At 41.9% G+C, this 23,115-nt stretch overlaps 1 protein-coding gene across 1 annotated transcript in view; it reads left to right on the forward strand.

Moving 5' to 3' along the window:
* The first annotated feature begins 677 nt into the window (after nt 1–677).
* Nucleotides 678–23,115, forward strand: part of LOC129863900 (tight junction protein ZO-2-like) — a 39,157-nt gene continuing 16,719 nt past the window's right edge. The window contains exons 1-2 of the mRNA XM_055936296.1: nt 678–854; nt 18,830–18,968. The gene's annotated coding sequence lies outside the window, so the exon portion shown is untranslated. The remainder of the gene's footprint in view (nt 855–18,829; nt 18,969–23,115) is intronic.

Below are 23,115 nucleotides of genomic sequence, written 5' to 3' on the forward strand. Positions count from 1 at the left end.
CTTTTCTCAGTCATGTGTTGAGCACCTTCAATTGAAGAACCAAATCAACAGGTGGAATCCAATCAAGTTGTAGAAACATCTCAAGGACGATCAATGGAAACAGGATGCACCTAAACTCAATTTCGAGTCTCATAGCAAAGGGACTGAATACTTACGTAAATAAGATATTTCTGTTTTTTATTTTTAATACATTTGCAAACATTTCTAAAAACCTGTTTTCGCTTTGTCATTATGGGGTATTGTGTGTAGATTGATGAGGGGGCAAAAATGTTTGCCCAAACAGCAATCATTCCAGGAGTAGAAGCACTGAATCAAAATTGTAGCCTGTTGATAACATGTCGGTAGGGGTGGTAATGGTTGAGAAAATAATGGTTGAGTGGATGATGAGTTTCCTTTTATGTTTCACTTCCCAGGTATGATTCATGCAGTTTCAGTGTGGATTAGGCCCTACTTTGAATTATAAGGAGTGTGTGATTGGCAGGAGTGAGTAGGCTTTGTCTTACCTTACATATTAATGAGCTGACATTCAGTTTCTGTACAATTCACTGGGGAGTGTGGACATCCTAACGGTAAGTGGGCTATATAAGTGTACATTTGAGGGGTGACTCATGCCCTTCCGCAGAACTGAACTCACCTACGTATGGTCACGTGGTAGTCTACAGCGCCGTGCGTGACTCACCTGCAGTTTCAACGCCACGCCCATACCTGCAAAAACCAGGAAACGCAAAGCATTGTCGCAAAACGAACTGCTTTTTTCTTACTTCAAAACTCACCTTCTGCTGGTGTACTATCATATTAGGTTTTTAATTGTGGTTTTCAATCGCAAAAGACCAAATATCCAGAATTTCCATTAGGTAAGTCAAACTTCGAAACTGCCTTTCGTAACGTAGTGTATAATCTCTCAGTTTGCTTCTCTTGCCTTATTTGGGTATTGACCATTGTTCACAGTAGCCATATCATTCGTTATTCGTTATTTCTAAAGTAAAACCTCAAACTTCTGAAGATATAGTACAATTATAACTGGTCAAGCTTGGGCGGCCTCAGTGTTTGTCCTTTGTAGCCCATTCACGAGGGCTATTATGTTACAGAAACGTCACGATTTGGCCTACATTCTGAGGAGGCCTCAACTCAATGTTACTAACTTACTGAACCATTTCCATTTGTTTATGTCTAGTAGTTGACCTATTCATCCACTCTTGCTTTTTGGGGTATCCAAAAAGAAAATTATTATACTGATTATAATTCTGTAAATATTAACTGGTGTCTTTGAGTGTGGCTATGGGTGTTTCTAGCCCTTGATCGTGACTCAGTGCCGTTGTGTTACACACACAAGTCATTGGATGAAAGCTTTTTCTGTATGGGGGAGTTTGCCGATGCACATTAACGCGCATTGCTTGCGTTACGTTTTGGAAGCATAAGTATGGAACCAGATAGTACGTTCAACCTTTTGGCAGCTATCGTTAGGATAGTAAGAAAAGGCATGCATGAATCGTCAATGTGAAATTGAATCAGTGAACATACAAACACCATGTTACGATTACGGACTTACATTTTAGTCTTGAACAAATCTTGCGTTGCAATTCTGACGTACAATAATACTTTTCAGAGTTTTGTCAGTTTCATCTCACCAACAACAAAAAATGTACACCAAACGGCCTGTGAGGAGTGCTACGCGAACAAGTATAACACAGTAAAAAAATGTAAATGGTCAGGGAAAGAGGTATCCTGCCTGTTTCAAAGTTAAAAGTCTCTATTACTCCTCAGTTGAGTTTACTTCACATTTAGGTTGCTAATGTAATGGATTTGTTGGCCAAGTCTAGATAGCACTAGCTGTATTATGCCTACAACAGTGAAGTTTCATTCCGCTAGGTGTATCTCTACAGACGTGGACATCCCCATGCATGCATCTTATCAAAATATGACTAATTCAATATTGCACCATCCCATTCTCTGGGCTCTTTCTGCAATCTTAACCAGTAGTATATACCAGGAATAACAAAACAGAACATAATAGATATTTGGTGAATATATGAATTATGTATGACCACTGGAGTCTTTGCCACTCAAAATATTGACAATACATTTTGACATTTATTTCATCCCTCAATCTTGCCAAAGCATATTCTGTAGGAGGGGTTAATATGAATTTAAAATAATTTTACATGATTTGTATGAATCGGGCCATGAACACACGGCCTTTGAAATGAACTAGGGAGAGGTTCAACAGAGGCTATGTCTGGCATAAACTTATTCCCACACTTTACAATAAGTCTGTTGCAGTGGTCTTAGGTAGTCTCCGTATAGGCTATTCCCTCCATCGTGACACTGCTGCCCAGTTGAAGAGCTTGTTATCTGCTTTCAGCAGCACCATGCGCCTTTGGAAAAGCACCCCTCAGCCTCAGAATATGCCCTTCTAGAGGCATGCAGCCATAGTCATTATACCCTAATGTAGGCCTACTAGCCAGAAAAAGTACAGAGCATGCATGATGTGTGCGTCTCATATTCCAACATTTTAACATTTAATTCATCCTCCATTTAGTTTAGTTTGTCATTCATTCTGTAATTTGCCTGAGTTGCAATAGGAACTAAATCAAAGAGAATAGAACAGTCTTATCCATTTGTTTATTGAAATCCATGTGTGTATTCAAAATCATCTAAATTCTGCAAAGGTCTTTAGCCAATCATTTTAACAATTCAATGTTTAATTTAGGCCTATCCAAATAAAATAGGACTTCAACTTTTAGGTATTGCAATTTAGGCTATCATTTTGGGTACTGGTGTCTTGTGGAGTAATTTTAACTCTATTTGTGTTTTATAACTGTTTTTATAGGCTTCCCCTTAAAAAGAGGTCCTAGCTCACAGGCCTCAAAATAAATAGCTTTGTGAGTAGTGCGTGACCCTAGGGTGGCAACACTTTCTAATTGCTTTCAATGGGTCTTTCTCCATTCTGATTGTTTTAAACTGTTCAATTCAACTTCAACCCAAAATAATTTTTCATACATTTCCTGCACTCATTTGAGAATTTCCACACTGCCACGTAGGGTTGCATGATACAGGCAAAAAAAATCTAGGCCTTATTTTCTAACACATGGGTGAACTGTTGGGATCATGGAACTAGAATGATTATTCTAATTTTATAGTTACAATATAATAGTGGGCACTTTGAATAGTGTTTGACATGATAATGATTGAAAATGCCAGGAGGAGTTATTTTGATAGGGTATGAAACAGTTTGATAAGAGTTTCCTAGGGGAACCAATAATCTTTGTCCACGTTGAATGATTTCACTTGGCTACATGAAGTAGCTAACATTCTTTCTTTGCGTATTCGGCTTTGATTTAGAAGATACTGTTGCACAAACAACATGCTGATTTAGGTCTACACCATCACTGGTATTATCAGGCTGTATAGCTAATTACATTTGCTCTGACTCGATACATTTTATTAGCTAGCCAGCTAACTAGCGATTAGCATTGGTGGCTAACAAGATTTAGGCCCAACTTCCTAAGAAAAGACAAACTAGCTGTTTTGCAGATGTAATAAACACAAACAAATAGTGTTATTTATAGAACACTAGTGAATTTATATTAAGAAGCAAAGTGAAAACTGCATCATTGTCATCAATATTGTTGCATGTGCTAGACTGAACGCAAGTGTCTCCGTCTGGAACAACAAATGCTCTTGAGTGCCGGGGCGGGACTAGGTCTGTGTGGAAAAAGAGGTTGGAGAGAGATGACTTAAGTAGCAAAGTAAACTATAAAAATGAACGTTACACACAGTGTATTACATTTTAACAAACCAAACATTCAAATAGTGTTAGAGGGTAAAGTAAAAACCCAAACCGGTTCGTGCATCAATACTGGTATATTGTAAAAATACGGAATACCGCCCAGCCCTAGAGTATTTGGCTGTTTTGACTTCCAGGGCCAATTCCCCTTTTTAACAGAACATCAAATCAAACTGTATTCGTCACATGCGCCAAATACAACAAGTGTAGACCTTGGACTATAAGGAGTAATGTTAGACTCCTTTAGTCCATTTATTGGGCTATGGGTTTGTCTAACCCAAAGCACCGAGACCTTATTCAGAATAGCAAATCCCAGGCAAAACATCCCTTTGTGATAAGGTTCACAACAACCATGTGGAGAAGAGATATATTGAGATATATCATCTCCTTTTACTCCATTTCTTTATTTCAGTCTACATGCCCAGACTGTTTGTAAGAACTGAATGTATGTTTTAATGTGAGGCCTTCTTTGATCCGAGTCATGACCAGTTCTGAATGCTGCAGGTTTAGGCATTTGTTTTACAATGAGATTCATCACCATTCATCGTGATTGTAGTATCTGGGATCTACATCTGTTTATATTCGTTACTATGCTGTTACTAAGCAGTGATGTATTACGACAGTGTTACGTTACTACACCTAATAGGAAATGCACATGCGCACCATGGTGCCGCGAACTGGAGAGCACGAGAGGTTTTGACTAAACGAAAACTAACTGTACTCCCGTCTCCTGCCTGGTCAATTCTCCACAACACAAATATTAATGGCAATGAGGTGGTTAAACTTCTTTAACGGACATTGCTTGAAGGGAAGAATGTTGTGTGAGTAATGAAACTCAAAATAATTATGTAATTCGTCAGTTTTTTATTTTATTTTGCCAGTAAAAAAGGCTAAGCACTGCTAGTAGGTACAGTGTTCAGGAGCTGCCAAGTAGCAAGACTATTGGAGTCCAGAATAGCGACACTACCCTCTGGTGGTTAAATTAAAAAAACTGTCATTGAACTGGAGAGCATCCACAAATATCTCAGAGCTGGGGTCATTTTTGGGGCTCCTGAACTATTACGGAAAGTTTGTGGCAAACTTGTCCACATTGTTGCATCCGCTTCACCAACTGCTGCAGGCTGATACAAAGTGGAATTGGTCCCCACAATGCGAAGAAGCATTCAAGACTTGCAAACAGCATCTGCTAAAGAGTAAGTGGCTTGCCCACTACAACACAGAGATGAAGCTGAGACTTGAGTGTGATGCATCTCCATACGGAGTAGGAGCCGTCATCTCACATGTTCTATCGTCAGGTGAAGAACACCCTATTGCATTTGCATCACGGACTCTATCACCAAGTGAGAAAAATGATGCTCAAATTGAGAAGGAAGCCCTGAGCATAATATTCGGAGTGAAGAAGTTTCACAAATACCTCTTACGGAAGGAAGTTCCAACTGCTGACCGATCACAAGCCTCTGTTGGCCCTCCTTGGAACAAATCAGCTATACCAACCCTTGTTGCACTTCGAATGCAACGTTGGGCTCTGATATTGTTAGCCTACGACTACGAGATTGAGTACAGACGATCCAGTGATCACGCAAATGCAGATACACTATCAAGACTACCATGCAATAGTGACTCCGACAATGAAGATGATAGAGCAGTCCTCCAGATCTCTCTCTTTGACGAACTGCCCATACTTACTTCAGACATAGCAGAGGAAACAAGGAAAGATCCAGTGCTTTCCAAAGTCTTGGACTTAACATTAGGCGGTTGGCCAAATTTCGTAAATGACGATAACCTTCGTCCATTCATCGACAAGAAAGACCAGTTGTCCACTGATCAAGGATGTGTTCTGTGGGGATCAAGGGTGGTGGTACCTCACAAATTCCAGAGGAGCCTGCTATCTGACCTGCATGAGGGACATCCAGGGATAACTCGAATGAAAGCACTCGCTCGCAGTTATCTGTGGTGGCCTGGACTGGATCAGGACATTCAACAGCATGTAGGCCACTGCTCACCTTGTGAAACTGTTCACAACAAGCCTGCTGCTGCACCTCTTCATCCATGGTCCTGGGCTGCTACACCTTGGGAACGCATCCACGTGGATTCCGCCGAGATTGACAAGCAACATTTCCTTGTTGTCGTCGATGTCCATTCCAAGTGGATGGAAGTGTTCCCTACTCAACTGACCACAGCTGAGAAGACCATCAATCTTCTCAGACACCTGTTGGCATCCTTTGGACTAGTCAAGGAGCTCGTATCGGACAATGGCCCTCCTTTCACTTCAAATGATTTTGAAATGTTTCTCAAGAACAACGGAGTAAGGCACATCCTGTCACCACCTTACCATCCGGCATCAAACTGAACAGCGGAGAGAGCCGTGCAAACCTTTAAGAAGGCCTTGACTAGACTCGAGGTCCAGTCTTACCGTAACACACCACACACAGTAACGGAATGTACACCAGCTGAACTGTTTGAGACGCCAACCACGTACCCACTTGACATTGTTGAAACCAGACTTGTCAAGCACTGTGGCAAAGCACCAGCTACAGCAGAAGAAAGCTCATGACAGACACTCAAAGACTGTCAGAGAATTCAAAGAGGGAGAGGGGGTGATGGTACGTGATTTCAGACACCCCAAGCGCCTGTGGAACTCAGGTGTGATCTTGCAACGCAGAGGACCTTTGACTTACCAAGTCCAAATTGGTCATCGCCAGGTCAACGTTCATGTGGATCATCTGCTACGGTCCAACGCCCCAGCAGAGACACGCCGAGAGAACAAGAACAATAACGACCCCCAGGACTATTCTCCTGACTGTGGACGTACGGGAGAGACAGAGCATGACCTTCCACCCGAACCTGGCCCACCACCGGAAGCCCAGGAGGAGCAGAGATATCCTATTCGACAGCGAAGGGCATCTCAAAAGCTTAACCTGTGAGTTGAGCTGGTTAAGGAGGTAACAGACAGTAAAACAAACAAACAACTTTATGTCCTAGATAAAAGGAAAGAAAAATGACATTACCTGGGTTAGTTATTAGGATACAAACTCCATCTTCGGTTAGAATAATCCCATGGATTTGTGCTGGGCTCAAAGTTTGCTTCAACCCAGTAGTTGAAAAATGTTAAGAATGCATTGTTCAGATATTGCATTAGTAGTTCCCTAACATATTTACCTTGTTCTCTGGGAGTTAAACACTATGGGGGAGGAGTGTAGTATCTGGGATCCACATCTGTTTATATTCGTTACTATGCTGTTACTAAGCGGTGATGTATTACGGCAGTGTTACGTTACTACACCTAATAGGAAATGCACATGCGCACCATGGTGCCGCGAACTGGAGAGCACGAGAGGTTTTGACTAAACGAAAACTAACTGTACTCCCGTCTCCTGCCTGGTCAATTCTCCACAACACAAATATTACAGTTATAGCTTCAGCTTTACTCTCTGTGTGCATTCATTTACTAAATTATTTCCTAAAATCACTGCACGCTTTACTTAGTCAACATCCCACAGTTGAGAACTAATCTGTCTCAGTGATTATTCAGGGACATCATTACGTTAACTGGTCTCAAAGCATTTTGTATTATTCTGTACGTAAATCCGAGTCACTCCATTTATCCTGAACAAAAATATAATTGCAACAATTTCAGAGTTTTTACTGAGTTACAGTTCATGGGGTGGCAGGTAGCCTAGTGGTAAGAGCGTTGGACTAGTAACCGAAAGGTTGCGAGATCGAATCCCGAGCTGACAAGGTAAAAAATCTGTCGTTCTGCCCCTGAACAAGGCAGTTAACCCACTGTTCCTAGGCCGTCATTGAAAATAAGAATTTGTTCTTAACTGGCCTGCCTAGTTAAATAAAGGTACAGAAATAAATAAGGAAATCCATCAATTGTAATACATTCTTTAGGCCCTAATCTATGGATTTCCCATCACTGGGAATACCGAAATCCATCTGTTGGTCACAGATGCCGTAAAAAAAAAAAAAAAATAGGGGCTAGGATCAGAACCAGTCAGTCATTTGGTGTGACCACCATTTGCCTCATGCAACACGACACATCTCCTTCACATAGAGTTGATCAGGCTGTTGAATGTAGCATGTGGAATGTTGTCCCACTCCTCTTCAATGGCTGTGCGAAGTTGCTGGATATTGTTGGGAACTGGAACATACTGTCGATCCAGAGTATCCCAAATATGCTCGATGGGTGACATGTCTGGTGAGTATTCAGGCCATGGAAGAACTGGGACATTTTCAGCTTCAAGGAAGTGTGTACAGATCCTTACGACATGGGGACGTGCATTATCATTAACCCTTCACCTAACCCTTTTAGCCAACCTTAACCCTTCACCTAATCCTTTTAGCTAACCCTAACCATTTAACCTTTCTAACGTTAGCCACCTAGCTAGACTTCATAACATATTTTATGTTTTGCAAATTTGTAACATATAATACAAATTGTATTTCGTAACACCCACAAATTAATACATATCATACTAAATTGAGTTTTGTTTTTACGTACAGAATAATACAAAATGCTATTAAACCAGGTTGCATTACAGTAGGCAAAAAGTCTCTCTCACTCAGACATATTTGTGATTGGCATGTGTCTCCATCTAGCATATGCATTCCAAATACAGTGAGCTCCAAAAATATTGGGACAGTGACACATTTTTGTTGTTTTGGTTCTGTACTCCAGCACTTTGAATTTGAAATGATACAATGACTTACGTTAAAGTGCAGACTGTCAGCTTTAATTTGACTGTATTTTCGTCCATATCGGGTGAACCGTTTAAAAATTACAGCACATTTTGTACATAGTCCACCCATTTTAGGGGTCCCAAGGAATTGGGACAAATAATTTTCGTATTTATTTACCCTTTTTAATTAGGCAAGTCAGTTAAGAACACATTCTTATTTACAATGATGGCCTATCAAAAGGCCTCCTGTGGTCCAAAGTTAGTTATTTGGTCCCGTATTCCTAGCACCCAATGCTTGTGACTCTACAACCTTGTTGGATACATTTGCTGTTTGTTTTGATTATTTTGTGCCCAATAGAAATGAATGGTAAATAATGTATTGTGTCATTTTGGAGTCACTTTGTTTGTAAATAAGACTATGTTTCTGAACACTTCTACATTAATGTGGATGCTACAATGATTGTGGATAGTCCTGAGTGAATCGTGAGTAATGATGAGTGAGTTACTCACAAATATCCTATCCCCAAGACATGCTAACCTTTCACCATTACAATAACGTTGTGGAGGGAGGCAGGGTTTGTATGCCTCTAACTTTCTGATTCATTCAGGATTATCTGTAATCATGGTAGAATCTACATTAATGTTGAAGTTTTTAAAAACGTTTTTCTTTACAAGATAAGTGACTCTGACACAATACATTATATACCATCCATTTCCATTGGGCACCAAATAATCTGAAACACAACCAAAACAAACAGCAAATCATTCAATCCAACAAATTTGTGGAGTCACAAGCTTGATGTAGTCATTGCGTGCTAGGTATATGGGACCAAATACTTAACTTCACATTTTAAGTGAATTTGGATGAAACCGACTGGGATAAAACAACTCGCAAGTAGACATTCAATGGCTACCTATTTAGAAATCACTTAGTACAGCAGAATGAACTCAGTTAAAGGGATACTTTAGGATTTTGGCAATGAGGCCCTTTATCTACTTCCCCAGAGTCAGATGAACTTGTGGATACAATTTTAATGTCTCTGTGTTATGTCAGTTTATAGACCCGATGCCAAGGTATTGGGACATCAAAAAACTGTCCCTAATTGATTTTAATTTTATACAGTATTGCTGTCAAACCCTTTTATACTAACCATTTTAAGACATTTATGATATTTACTGTCAGGCAGACAGACTAATTGTCTCTTCCAATTTTGTGGCAGAATAGTGATGAGTTGGTTATAATTTTGTATTGAGCATACACATCCATTAAGAGTGTCTTTACACTTGTGCACGTGCCACTGACTACATGGATTCATATTAGGAATATTTCATGAGATTACTATAAATAACTTATTCTATGTATTAAGCTGTTCTGGAAAAAAGTAAGTGTTATAAATTTGAATTCTAGTCATCAGTCAGCACAGTAGTAGCATCATTCATGCTCTTTATCCCTTAGACTGTGCCTGCTGTCTGGATGATGCACAATGCAAAGCAATTTAAAAGTCCTTCATTTTATGTTTTTGTTACCTAACTGGGTATAAAAGAGACTGTTATTTATATGCTTGCTGCTTGTTTGGGGCCCGTGGAGTGCTCAGGGATTCCTATGCCCTGCTCACTGGCATTGAAATCTTCTGCTGTCATTGACCAGCCATACAGAGAGCGGTAATCCAGACATGCAAACTGCTGGAATATAATTCCTGGCCGGAGGTTTGCATTGGCTGGCAGCTCGCCGGATGCATTTATTTACTTATTTCCCCTCAGGGGACATGGCTATGTACTGTCAGTGGGTGACAGGGCATACATACATGTGAATGAAATAGTGAAGACACTTGCCAGTTTGTCAGCGCATGCTCGTACATGTCCTGGAAATCCGTCTGGCCTAGCGGTCTTCACTGACATTTTCAACCTCTCCCTGTCTGAGTCTGAAATACAAACATGTTTCAAGCAGACCACCATAGTCCCTGTGCCCAAGAACACTAAGGTAGCCTGCCTAAATGACTACCGACCCGTAGCACTCACATCTGTAGCCATGAAGTACTTTGAAAGGCTGGTCATGGCTCACATCAACACAATTATCCCAGAAACCCTAGACCCAATCCAATTTGCATACCGCACCAACAGATCCACAGATGATGCAATCTCTATTGCACTCCACACCGCCCTTTCCCACCTGGACAAAAGGAACACCTATGTGAGAATGCTATTCATTAACTTCAGCTCACTGTTCAACACAATAGTGCCCTCAAAGCTCATCACTAAGCTAAGGACCCTGGGACTAAACACCTCCCTCTGCAACTGGATCCTGGATTTCTTGACGGGCCGCCCCCAGGTGGTGAGGGTAGGTAATAACACATCCTCCACGCTGATCCTCAACACGGGGGCCCCTCGGGTGCGTACTCAGTCCCCTCCTGTACTCCCTGCTCACTCATGACTGCACGGCCAGGCACGACTCCAACACATCATTAAATTTGCTGACGATACAACAGTGGTAGGTCTGATCGCCGACAACTGAGACAGCCTATAGGGAGGAGGTCAGAGACCTGACCGTGTGGTGCAAGGACCACAACCTCTCCCTCAACGTGATCAAGACAGAGGAGATGATTGTGGACTACAGGAAACTAGGGTTGCAAAGGGTCAGAAACTTTCCAGGAAATTTCTGGAAATTTTCCATGGGAAGTTAAGCCTGGGAATTTGGGGAAATTTGCTTAAATTTAAATTCATTTATCTGTATATTTTATTGTTTGTTTTACTTTTTTCTAATCTTTACAGGAAAATGCCACGGGCACTATCTGATATATGGAGACATTTCACTGCAGCTAATATAGAAGGAAAAGCTGTTTACATTTGCAAATACTGTGCCAAATCAAATGTGAAGAATGCAACAAAGATGCAGAATCATCTGGCCAAGTGCATAAAGTTTCCTCAGCGCTCCCAACAAGCAACCTCTGACAAAAGTCCCTCTACTTCTTTTTGAGGTGGAAATAATGAATCTGACACCTTATTGATAGCAACAGCTCATGGTCCTCCTGGAATTCAAAGTTTTTTTGACTCAATGGAGGAACGTAGTCAGAGAAATACTGATGAATGTCTTGCTCGAGCTGTGTATGCAACTGGCTCACCTCTGCTCACAGGCAATGTGTATTGGAAGAGATTTCTGTATGTTTTTCACCCAGCATACACCTCTCCAAACAGGCATGCTTTATCTACTCATTTGCTGGATGCAGAGTTCAACAGAGTTCAAGTGAAGGTCAAGCAAATCATAGAGAAAGCAGACTGTATTGCATTCATCTCTGATGGGTGGTCGAATGTTTGTGTGCAAGGAATAATTAACTACATCTCCACCCCTCAACCAGTATTCTACAGGAGCACAGACACAAGGGACAACAGACACACCCATCTCTACATTGCAGATGAGCTGAAGGCAGTCATCAATGACCTTGGACTACAGAAGGTATTTGCACTGGTGACAGACAATTCTATGAACATGAAGGCTGCTTGGTCTAAAGTGGAGTCCTACCCTTACATCACACCCATTGGCTGTGCTGCTCATGCATTGAATCTGCTCCCCAAGGACATCATGGCACTGAAAACAATGAATACACTCTACAAGAGAGCCAAGGAAATGGTTAGGTATGTGAAGGGTCATCAAGTTAGAGCAGCAATCTACCTCACCAAGCAAAGTGAGAAGAATAAGAGCACCACATTGAAGCTGCCCAGCAACACCCATTAGGGTGATGTTGTCATCATGTTTGACAGTCTCCTGGAGGAGAAGGAGTCCCCAAGAAATGGCCATATCACAGTCTGCCGATATGGACAGCCCCATCAAGAGGATCCTCCTGGATGATGTATTTTGGGAGAGAGTGGTAAGCAGCCTGAAACTCCTGGAACCTATAGCAGTAGCCATTGCATGGATTGAGGGAGACATTGCCATCCTGTCTGATGTTCAGACTCCGTTTGCAGATGTAAGAGAATAAATCTGTACTGCCCTGCCCACTTCACTGTTGCTCCTGCCCACTTCACTGTTGCTCCAAGCAGAGGAAACTGCAGTGCTGAAATGCATCAAAAAGCGTGAAGACTTCTGCCTGAAGCCCATACACGCCGCAGCGTACGTGTTGGATGCCAAGTATGCTGGCTAGAGCATCCTGTCTGGTGCAGAGATCAACAAGGCCTATGGTGTCATCACTACTGTGTCTCGGTGCCTTGGCCTGGACGAGGGCAAGGTTCTTGGCAGTCTGACGAAGTACACTTCCAAGCAAGGGCTTTGGGATGGAGATGCAATATGGCAGTCGTGCCAACATATCTCATCAGCCACCTGGTGGAAGGGACTTTGTGGATCTGAGGCTCTTCCCCGGTTGCCTCCATCATCCTCCAAATCCCACCAACATCAGCTGCCTCAGAGCACAATAGCTCCTTGTTTTGGAACACACAAGAAACAAGCCATCCTCAAACATGGAACAAGCCATCCTCAACAAGGTTGGAAAGTGACAATGAAGATGAGGCCTCAGAGTCTGATGTTCAAGAGGTGGACATTGAGGAGGTCCAGGGAGAAGACATGGAAGCTTGAGAGGAAGACAACCATAGCTTTAGTTTCTAGACTATCATTTTACAGATGTATGTTGAAAACATTTTTGGGAGATGCGATTGGTCATTGGGGATCATTCAATATTCTCTTTTGTTGTTCAACTCATTTAAAATTAAATTCATAAAATTATTATTTAAAAAAATTATATTGGAAGGATTTAATCATTTGCAATTATGTCTACTGAAAAGGTAAAAGGTTTATGTTTCTGTCTACATGTGATATGGTAAATACACTGCTCAAAAAAATAAAGGGAACACTTAAACAACACAATGTAACTCCAAGTCAATCACACTTCTGTGAAATCAAACTGTCCACTTAGGAAGCAACACTGATTGACAATACATTTCACATGCTGTTGTGCAAATGGAATAGACAAAAGTTGGAAATTATAGGCAATTAGCAAGACATCCCCAATAAAGGAATGGTTCTGCAGGTGGTGACCACAGACCACTTCTCAGTTCCTATGCTTCCTGGCTGGTGTTTTGGTCACTTTTGAATGCTGGCGGTGCTCTCACTCTAGTGGTAGCATGAGACGGAGTCTACAACCCACACAAGTGGCTCAGGTTGTGCAGCTCATCCAGGATGACACATCAATGCGAGCTGTGGCAAGAAGGTTTGCTGTGTCTGTCGGCGTAGTGTCCAGAGCATGGAGGCGCTACCAGGAGACAGGCCAGTACATCAGGAGACGTGGAGGAGGCCGTAGGAGGGCAACAACCCAGCAGCAGGACCGCTACCTCCGCCTTTGTGCTAGGGGTAGCACTGCCAGAGCCCTGCAAAATTACCTCCAGCAGGCCACAAATGTGCATGTGTCAGCATATGGTCTCACAAGGGCTCTGAGGATCTCATCTCGGTACCTAATGGCAGTCAGGCTACCTCTGGCGAGCACATGGAGGGCTGTGCGGCCCCACAAAGAAATGCCGCCCCACACCATGACTGACCCACCGCCAAACTGGTCATGCTGGAGGATGTTGCAGGCAGCAGAACGTTCTCCACGGCGTCTCCAGACTCTGTCACGTCTGTCACGTGCTCAGTGTGAACCTGCTTTCATCTGTGAAGAGCACAGGGCACCAGTGGCGAATTTGCCAATCTTGGTGTTCTCTGGCAAATGCCAAACGTCCTGCACGGTGTTGGGCTGTAAGCGCAACCCCCACCTGTGGACATCGGGCCCTCATACCACCCTCATGGAGTCTGTTTCTGACCGTTTGAGCAGATACATGCACATTTTTGGCCTGCTGGAGGTCATTTTGCAGGGCTCTGGCAGTGCACCTCCTTGCACAAAGGTGGAGGTAGCGGTCCTGCTGCTGGGTTGTTGCCCTCCTACGGCCTCCTCCACATCTCCTGATGTACTGGCCTGTCTCCTGGTAGCGCCTCCATGCTCTGGACACTACGCTGACAGACACAGCAAACCTTTTTGCCACAGCTCGCATTGATGTGCCATCCTGGATAAACTGCACAACCTGAGCCACTTGTGTGGGTTGTAGACACCGTCTCATGCTACCACTAGAGTGAGAGCACCGCCAGCATTCCAAAGTGAGCAAAACATCAGCCAGGAAGCATAGGAACTGAGAAGTGGTCTGTGGTCACCACCTGCAGAACCATTCCTTTATTGGGGGTGTCTTGCTAATTGCCTATAATTTCCACCTTTTGTCTATTCCATTTGCACAACAGCAGGTGAAATTTATTGTCAATCAGTGTTGCTTCCTAAGTGGACAGTTTGATTTCACAGAAGTGTGATTGACTTGGAGTTACATTGTGTTGTTTGAGTCCCTTTTATTTTTTTGAGCAGTGTATATCCAATGCAAAAATATTCTACATTTAAATGGTATTAATATTAATTTGCATATATTTCCATTAATTCCCACGTATTCCTGTTAATTCCCACGGAAAGTTTCCACCTCTGAATATTCCCCAAAATGTGCAACCCTAGTCCAAACACACCAAGACCAGTCGTGAAGAGGGCACAACAAAACGTATTCTCCCTCAGGAGACTGAAAAGATTTGGCATGGGTCCTCAGATCCTCAAAAGGTTCTACAGCTGCACCATCGAAAGCGTCCTGAAGGGTTGCATCACTGCCTGGTATGGCAACTGCTCGGGCTCCGTCCGCAAGGCACTACAGACGGTAGTGCGTACGGGCCAGTACATCACCAGGGCCAAGCATCCTGCCATCCAGGACCTCTATACCAGGCGGTGTCAGAGGAAGGCCCTAAAAATTGTCAAAGATTCCAGCCACCCTAGTCATAGACTGTTCTCTCTGTTACCGCACGGCAAGCGGTACCGGAGCAGCAAGTCTAGGTCCAAGAGGCTTCTAAACAGCTTCTATCCCAAGCCATAAGTCTCCTGAACAGCTAATCAAATGGCTACCCATACTATTTTCATCCCCCCACCCTCTTCTATGCTTCTGCTACTCTCTGGTATTATCTATGCATAGTCACTTTAATAACTCTACTTACATGTACATATTACCTCGACACCAGTGCCCCTGCACATTGACTCTGTACCGGTACCCCCCTTGTATATAATCTCGCTATTGTTATTTCACTGCTGCGCTTTAATTATTTGTTATTCTTATGGTGTGAGGATGGAATGGTGTGTGTCTGTTTGAGGATGATGATGATGGGGGGCTCTGGGTGTTAATGGCCAGAGGACTAAGCCTCCGTGGGGATTATGAGAAAATGGGGCGGGGTGCATACATGATCTATCAGGGCTTAGTACCAGAATTATCACGGCAGCAGCGTTTTCATTAGTGTAATGTTTAGAGATCTCCAGAATTGTATAAGAGTGACTTGCTGTCATCCCCTCTGGGCCTGCCCATCGCCTGTAATGTGGCTGTAATTGTCCATTTTGTTTCTCTGAGGGGGAAAATACATCTGTCAGAGCTGATGGTAGGGGACACAGGGCTCGTTATTGCAAATGTAGTAGCTAGTGGGCAGGGTTCAGTGTAGTGTGTATGTGTGATGGCAGTGAGCACAATGGTGGGAAAGAGGGTTGGTAGTCAGGGGTTTAGAATATTGCGGAGGGAAGTGAGATATGTTAGTGGAACCGTTGTGAGTAGCATGGGGTGTAAGTGAAAAAACAGCTGAGGGCTCAAAGATGAAGTTTAAGAAATTCATTACCATCATGCAGGCGGCCATGGGGATCGTTCCCCTCAACAAAAGAGAGCTCCTACCACCTGGGAGGAAACTATGGAGGCCCCCAGGGTGAGTGAAGCAGAGGTGTGGTGTATGAGCGTGTTTGTGTGAAATGAATGTGGGTCTAGTGTCTATAGTATGTAGCTTAACTCTGGTGGATTCAAGTACAAGCATTTACTGCACCTCTAACGGAGTTGAATCATTTGCACTACAAATAAAAAATTGTGTGCGTGTGCCAGAATGTATAGATGTTTCAGCCAGATGGTACTAGCCTACATGCTACAGCATGAGCATGGGTGTTGTCATTAGTTCCAGCTCAGGTCATAGAGCTTTGAGTGTGACTATAGATGCACAGCAGATGAATGTAGCAGAGATCCTGTGAGTCGCATGGCTCTCCTTAGTCCAGCCACTCACTGGATCTGTTATGGAACCGTTCTTTAGTTTGTGTGTGTAGATATTTATCATTCAATCAAATGTATTTATAAAGCCCTTTTTACATCAGCACATCACAAAGTGCTATATGACCCCTCACCCACTGAGGTTTTGTGTGTGTGATCCCTCGCCCACTTTTGAGGTTGTTGTAGATCAGTAATTCACTATGCACAATATTGGTCTTCGTCATTCTCCCAAGATACATAGATTGCAGTATTCTTAGTTTGGAGATTTCCTAATCGTGCAGTCTCATTCCAGGCTGTATCACAAACGGCCGTGATTGGGAGTCACATAGGGCGGTGCACATTTGGCCCAGCGTCATCCGGGTTAGGGTTTGGCTGGTGTAGGCCATCATTGTAAATAAAAATGTGTTCTTAACGGACTTGCCTAGTCAAATAAAATTGAAATAAAACTAAATATATGCTGATAGAAGCTTGCCTGTAGTTTCCCTGCACATCTGCTAGGGTCAGGGTATTGGGGAGATAGTTGGAAAGGAAAAGGCAAACGACACGAGCTGAGCATTTGGTCAAAACAAAAATATGAACGCAACATGCAACAATTGCAAAGATTTTACTGAGTTACAGTTCATATCAGTAAATTGTAATAAATTCATTAGGCCCTAATCTATGTATTTCACATGACTGGGAATACAGATATGCATCTGTTGGTCACATATGCCTTTTTTTGAAAGGTAGGGGCATGGATCAGAACCCCTGTCAGTATGTGGTGTGACCACCATTTGCATCGTGCAGCGTGACACATTTCCTTCGCATAGAGAGTTGATCAGGCTGTTGATTGTGGAATGTTGTCCACTCTTCAATGGCTGTGTGAAGTTACTGGATATTCGGGAACTGAATCACGCTGTCGTATACGTCGATCCAGAACATCCCAAACATGCTCATTGGGTGACATGTCTGGTGACTATGCAGGCTATGGAAGAAGTGGGACATTTTCAGCTTCCAGGAATTGTGTACAGATCCTTGTGACATGGGGTCGTGCATTATCATGCTGAAACATGAGGTGATGGCGGCGGATGAATGGCACGACAATGGACCTCCACGATCTTGTCACTGTATTCAAATTGTTATCATATAAAATGCAATTGTGTTCGCATAACCGCACCGCCACTCTGTTTACAACATTGACATCAGCAAACCCCTTCGCCAGCACTATGTCATACACGCTGTCAGCCATCTGCCCGGTACAGTTGAAACCATGATTAATCCTTGAAGAGCACACTTCTCCAGCGTGCCAGTGCCCATCGAAGGTGAGCATTTGTACACTGAAGCTGGTTACAAGGTCGAACTGCAGTCAGTCAGTCAAGACCCTGGTGAGGACGACGAGCACGCAGATGAGCTTCCCTGAGACGGTTTCTGACAGTTTGTGCAGAAATTCTTATTTTTGTGCATATGGGTTTTGTGGGATTTTTAAAATTCAGCTCATGAAACATGGGACCTACACGTTACATGTTTCGTTATTATATTTTTGTTCAGTGTATTTATTCCTGTTCTGACACAAGGCCAAATAGCAGAGCGTATGTTTGGCTAAAATGCAAACAGATTACAGCTACACTGGCTCTCCTTGTTGTCCCCTCCCCCCTCTGTCCTCTTACCAATGCAATCCCCCCCAAAATTAAATGTTGTCTATTTTTTTTAAACTATTTTTGTATTCGACAGGCAGAATAAATAGCATTAGACGAATGCTTTTTCGCCACACATCCAAATCACATGACATTCAATAATACAGATGTTAATCAATAAAATAAGGTATTTATAGTATAAGTGTAACAGGTGTGAAATGGCTAGCTAGTTAGCGTTGCGCGCTAGTAGCGTTTAATTTTGTGACGTCACGCTCTGAGACCTTGAAGTAGTTGTTTCCCTTGCTCTGCAAAGGCCACGGCTTTTGTGCAGCGATCGGTACCGATGCTTCGTGGGAGGCAGTTGTTGTTTTCAGAGGGTTCCTGGGTTGAGCCGAGGTTGGGGCAAGGAGAGGGATGGAAGCAACTCTTACACATGCACAGACATACCAATTAACAGTACATGATATTCTAATTGATTCCACCATTACAAGAACAAATATTTGTCTTAATTAGTTTCTACTTTTTTCTTCCGAGTTACATTTTACATAGGTTGACAATTAAAACTCCTTATACAAAGTTGAACTCTGATCTTAATGTTAAGTAATGATTATCGAAAGCCCTTTTGTCTCTCCCCACAGGGACACATCCAGTACTGACCAGTCCAACACTGACCTGTACCAATCTAGCTGCTCCTGGGATAGGTTCTACTCGACCAAAGAAGCCCAGTACCTGTGTCTCTGTCGACTCTCTTCACCCAGCTACTCTGCTATTCTGAAGGTACGTCATCATTTCTGCAAACTTTGTACATGTATTCTTTACCCATCCTAATCTGCCCTAATACCGTGGGTGTATGTGGTTGGACATATGATTTATACAGTGCCATTTTGTGATCTACTCTGTAAACAGGACATCAAGAGTGGTTTTGGCAGTAGGATATGGTTTAAAAGTCAGTTTGAAAATCTTTGCTGGATATCTATTCCCTCTGATCGTCCTTCGGTTATTCATGTTCCCCATTCACAATGTATCCAAGGCCTATGTCCCTTAGCACTATTTGGAAGTTGCTGGCCCACGCACCTCACCCAATGCATATTTAACCAGGAATATTAGGAGTCTTCCATAGAAGCAGTTTAAAGAGAACTGAGGAAAAGATTCAGGCCACCCATCACAACAGAATATTGTACTATATGCATGTGCAACCGGAAATGCTGTTTGGTCTTGAGGCTACTAGTAGCACTGTTATCTACTTTACTTTGATGCAATGACATGGAGCTACGCTTGATGGCTACATAACTTGACAGCTCTGAATCTGATATTGGAACGACACACCCACATATTAATGTTTTTATTCAGTTTGCATTGTTAGATTGAAATACCTGTCCTTTTTACAACACTGAAACTCTACAACTAACAATCAGACTTTCCAATTTGGAAACTGACTGACTTCCCTTTGTTAGTCTTGGGACACCCAGGGGCGAAAAATCTATTTAAGTAATCTGGAAGGATCCATTTTGTCAAAATAAAATGGACAGAATTCCAAACGATAATGAATGCGTGTTGTATTTTATTGGTTTGAACATTAGTTGGGTGTTTTTATAAAAAATATTTGGTTGTGGTAATGGACTGCGTTTATAGGTCTACGTATTTGTTGAGATAAAAATATCGAGACACTTACATTGGTACATCCTGATACTGTCAACATACTGAGTTGTTTTAGAGTCTTTAAAAAACGTTTTAACTCTGACCCTTTTTCCAGCATTGGGTAACATTCCCACGTCTATTTCTATTGGCACAAGCACTGTTCATGACACAAACTGTTCACCCCCCTCGTTGTTGGCAGATAGAACATTTGCAATTCTACACATTTTGCCATGTGTTTTTGTGATATTTGAGTGCGTCAAACATTACAATAACATGTTAGCTGACATGGGTTAGTTGATCTGGACATTTCTGACAAGGTTTAAATAACTCTAGTAGTGATTTTAATCCAGTACTGTAGGGTAATGTTACCCCTTGAAATCTGTTAGTGTCTCTGATAGAGTGCATTTGGGCACCCCGTGTAGTGTAGCTAACTGTTCTGGAAGTAGAGGGCATACTGCTACAAGAAGACATGTCCTGTAGATAAAACCACACCATAATGAGAACTGTATAGAATTGCAGTGCTGGAGTTATAGACATGCCTGGCATGTGTATTGTGTAAGGCTTTGTAGCAGATATGTATGGTTGTTTGTGTTGTATAATTCTATTGTGTGTGTGTGTGTGTGTGCATGAGATTTGTTGTTTTGTCTGAACAAGAATAAAGGATGTGGTTTTTAAAGCATGTGGTTAAAGCGTTTGCTTTTGTGTGTGCATGTTGGGTATATCCATTTAAATTCAATCACTTTTTGACGTGTCTTTTGATTTGAAACCTTCCATACATGTTTGCCCATGGAAGAAGTGAGTTTTTGGAACTGGATGCCAACACACATATAATTTAAATGATTACAAACAATTGTTGTCAAACAACTTGTATATATTTTTTGTTGTTGTACAAAACAATCCTTTTCATAATGTGTCAATTTATCTAAATGCAGAAAATCATTTTTTTTTCATATTCGCATATGTTGTAGCTTAGACCCCATTTCACATCATCTGAGGTTTTGTGTTATGCCTGCCATCGGTTGAGACACAACATTCTCTTGAATAGAGGGTGGGTGTCATTTCAAACATAGAAATATAATTCATAGACTGGACCTATCCCTTCAAACCACTGTAAGTTAGCTGGTAGACCATTTTAGACCAACTTTTAATTACTACCAAAAAACAAAGATGACTGCTGGTCCACCCACCAAGCGAATGTTAACTTCAAAACATGCTCCGATACTTTGGTGACTAAGAAAGCTTTTTCTTTCTTTTTTTCTCCCGCTTTGTGCTGGATGTGTCAATGTGTAGTTCATATATGCATAATTACTGTACCTCAATTAGCCAAGAAATACCTCATTTGAAAGCAACTGTTCTCTTGAAGCTATGCTGTGCAATTTTCCCAAAATCTTCCCCACGTGGGCCAGCCCCCTAGCAATTTGAGTAATAGCCAATGAGCTTCAGCCCCTGGCATTTGAGTGACAGCTAGCAAGAGGCCTGCCCAGCGATATCCAATAAGGTTGCAGAGCGGGCCCAAAGTCTCTGTCAACACAACAGAGGGAGAAAGCAATGAGGTGGTGCACATACAGTACCAGGCAAAAGTTTGGACACCTACTCATTCAAGGGTTTTTCTTTATTTTTACTATTATCTACATTGTAGAATAATAGTGAAGACATTACAACTATGAAATAACATATGGAATCATAGTAACCAAAAAAGTGTTAAGCAAATCAAAATAGATTTTATATTTGAGATTCTTCAAAGCAGCCACCCTATGCCTTGATGACAGCTTCGCACACTTGGCATTCTCTCAACCAGCTTGATGTGGTAGTCCCCTGGAATGCATATCAATTAACTGGTGTGCCTTGTTAATTTGTGGAATTTATTTCCTTAATGCGTTTGAGCCAATCAGTGGTATTGTAACAACGTAGGGGTGGTATACAGAAGATTACCATATTTGGTAAAAGACCAAGTGCTGCATCAGATGACCTGGCCTCCACAACCACCCGACCACGTCCCAATTGAGATGGCTTGGGAAGAGTTGTACAGCAGACTAAAGGAAAAGCAGCCAACAAGTGCTCAGCATATGTGGGAACTCTTTCAAGACTGTTGGAAAAGCATTCCGGGTGAAGCTAGTTGAGAGAATGCCAAGAGTGTGCAAAGCTGTCATCAAGGCAAAGGGTGGCTACTTTGAAGGATCTAAAAAATATTTGAATTTGTTTTTACTTTGATTACTACGTGATTCTGTATGTGCTATTTCCTAGTTTTGACGTCTTCACAATTATTCTACAATGTAGAAAATGGTAAAACAATTAAGAAAAGCCCTTGAATGAGTAGCTGTGTTCAAACTTTTGACTGGTACTGTATGTGATGTAGTACACAATTTTTGGGGACCACTTTTGGCTGGTGAGTGCTACTTTCAGAGCTACTGACTCTAAAGTATACAAAAGTACCAGAGAATCTTTTTAAATGATAGGTCTTGATGTCTATTCTATTAACTATATTTCTATGATTTCAATAGATTTCCTATGGAGGATTGACAGTATAATTTACAGCAGATATTCCCATTCAAGTCAACATTCTCTGATGTGTGGACATCCAACCATCCTTTTTGGTATCATTTTGAAAGTTTAAATGCCAACTTTATTCCCGTAGTAGTTAAAAAAAGAAATAATTAAACACGAAGATAAGTGCTTCCAGTGACCTCGTCGGTTTTCATCGTGGGATTTTTGACCAATTGTGAGTAGGCATTGCCTACTAATTGTCTATGAATTAGTTGATTATGTCATTGGAAACACTTAGAGAAAGCTTATTGTTTTTACTACATAGAAACGGGCCATTTTCACATGTTGATATTGGGGTGGTGCTTGAGATTATGAATATGAAGTTGAAACATTGAAATTACATTTTAATTATTATAAAATGAATGAAACGTTTTACATACATTAAAAAATAGTTTGACAACCCTGTTTGTAAGCTTTTAAATTATATAAATTTCAACCGTTTCTCTTTTTCAGTGATGAAAACATGGTATGATGGGGTATGCAAAATGGGTCAACTTTGAGCACCTTTTATCTCTTGAATATTTTGGCATTCGGGTCCAAAAAGTCGCTTTCTGACCACTTCTACAATGGAAAATGTAGGTTCCGTTTAAATCAAAAGGGATGCTGTCAAAAAGTGATTGAATCCAAATTCACACGTACATCTGCATATACTCATGCGTATATGTCGGTGTGCGATTATCTTGGTGAATCTATGCATGTTATTTTGTGTGCATGTGTATTTAATCATCGCCGCGTTTGCAAT

Source organism: Salvelinus fontinalis, chromosome 10 (genome assembly GCF_029448725.1).
Source record: "Salvelinus fontinalis isolate EN_2023a chromosome 10, ASM2944872v1, whole genome shotgun sequence".
NCBI classification, from domain to species: Eukaryota; Metazoa; Chordata; class Actinopteri; order Salmoniformes; family Salmonidae; genus Salvelinus; species Salvelinus fontinalis.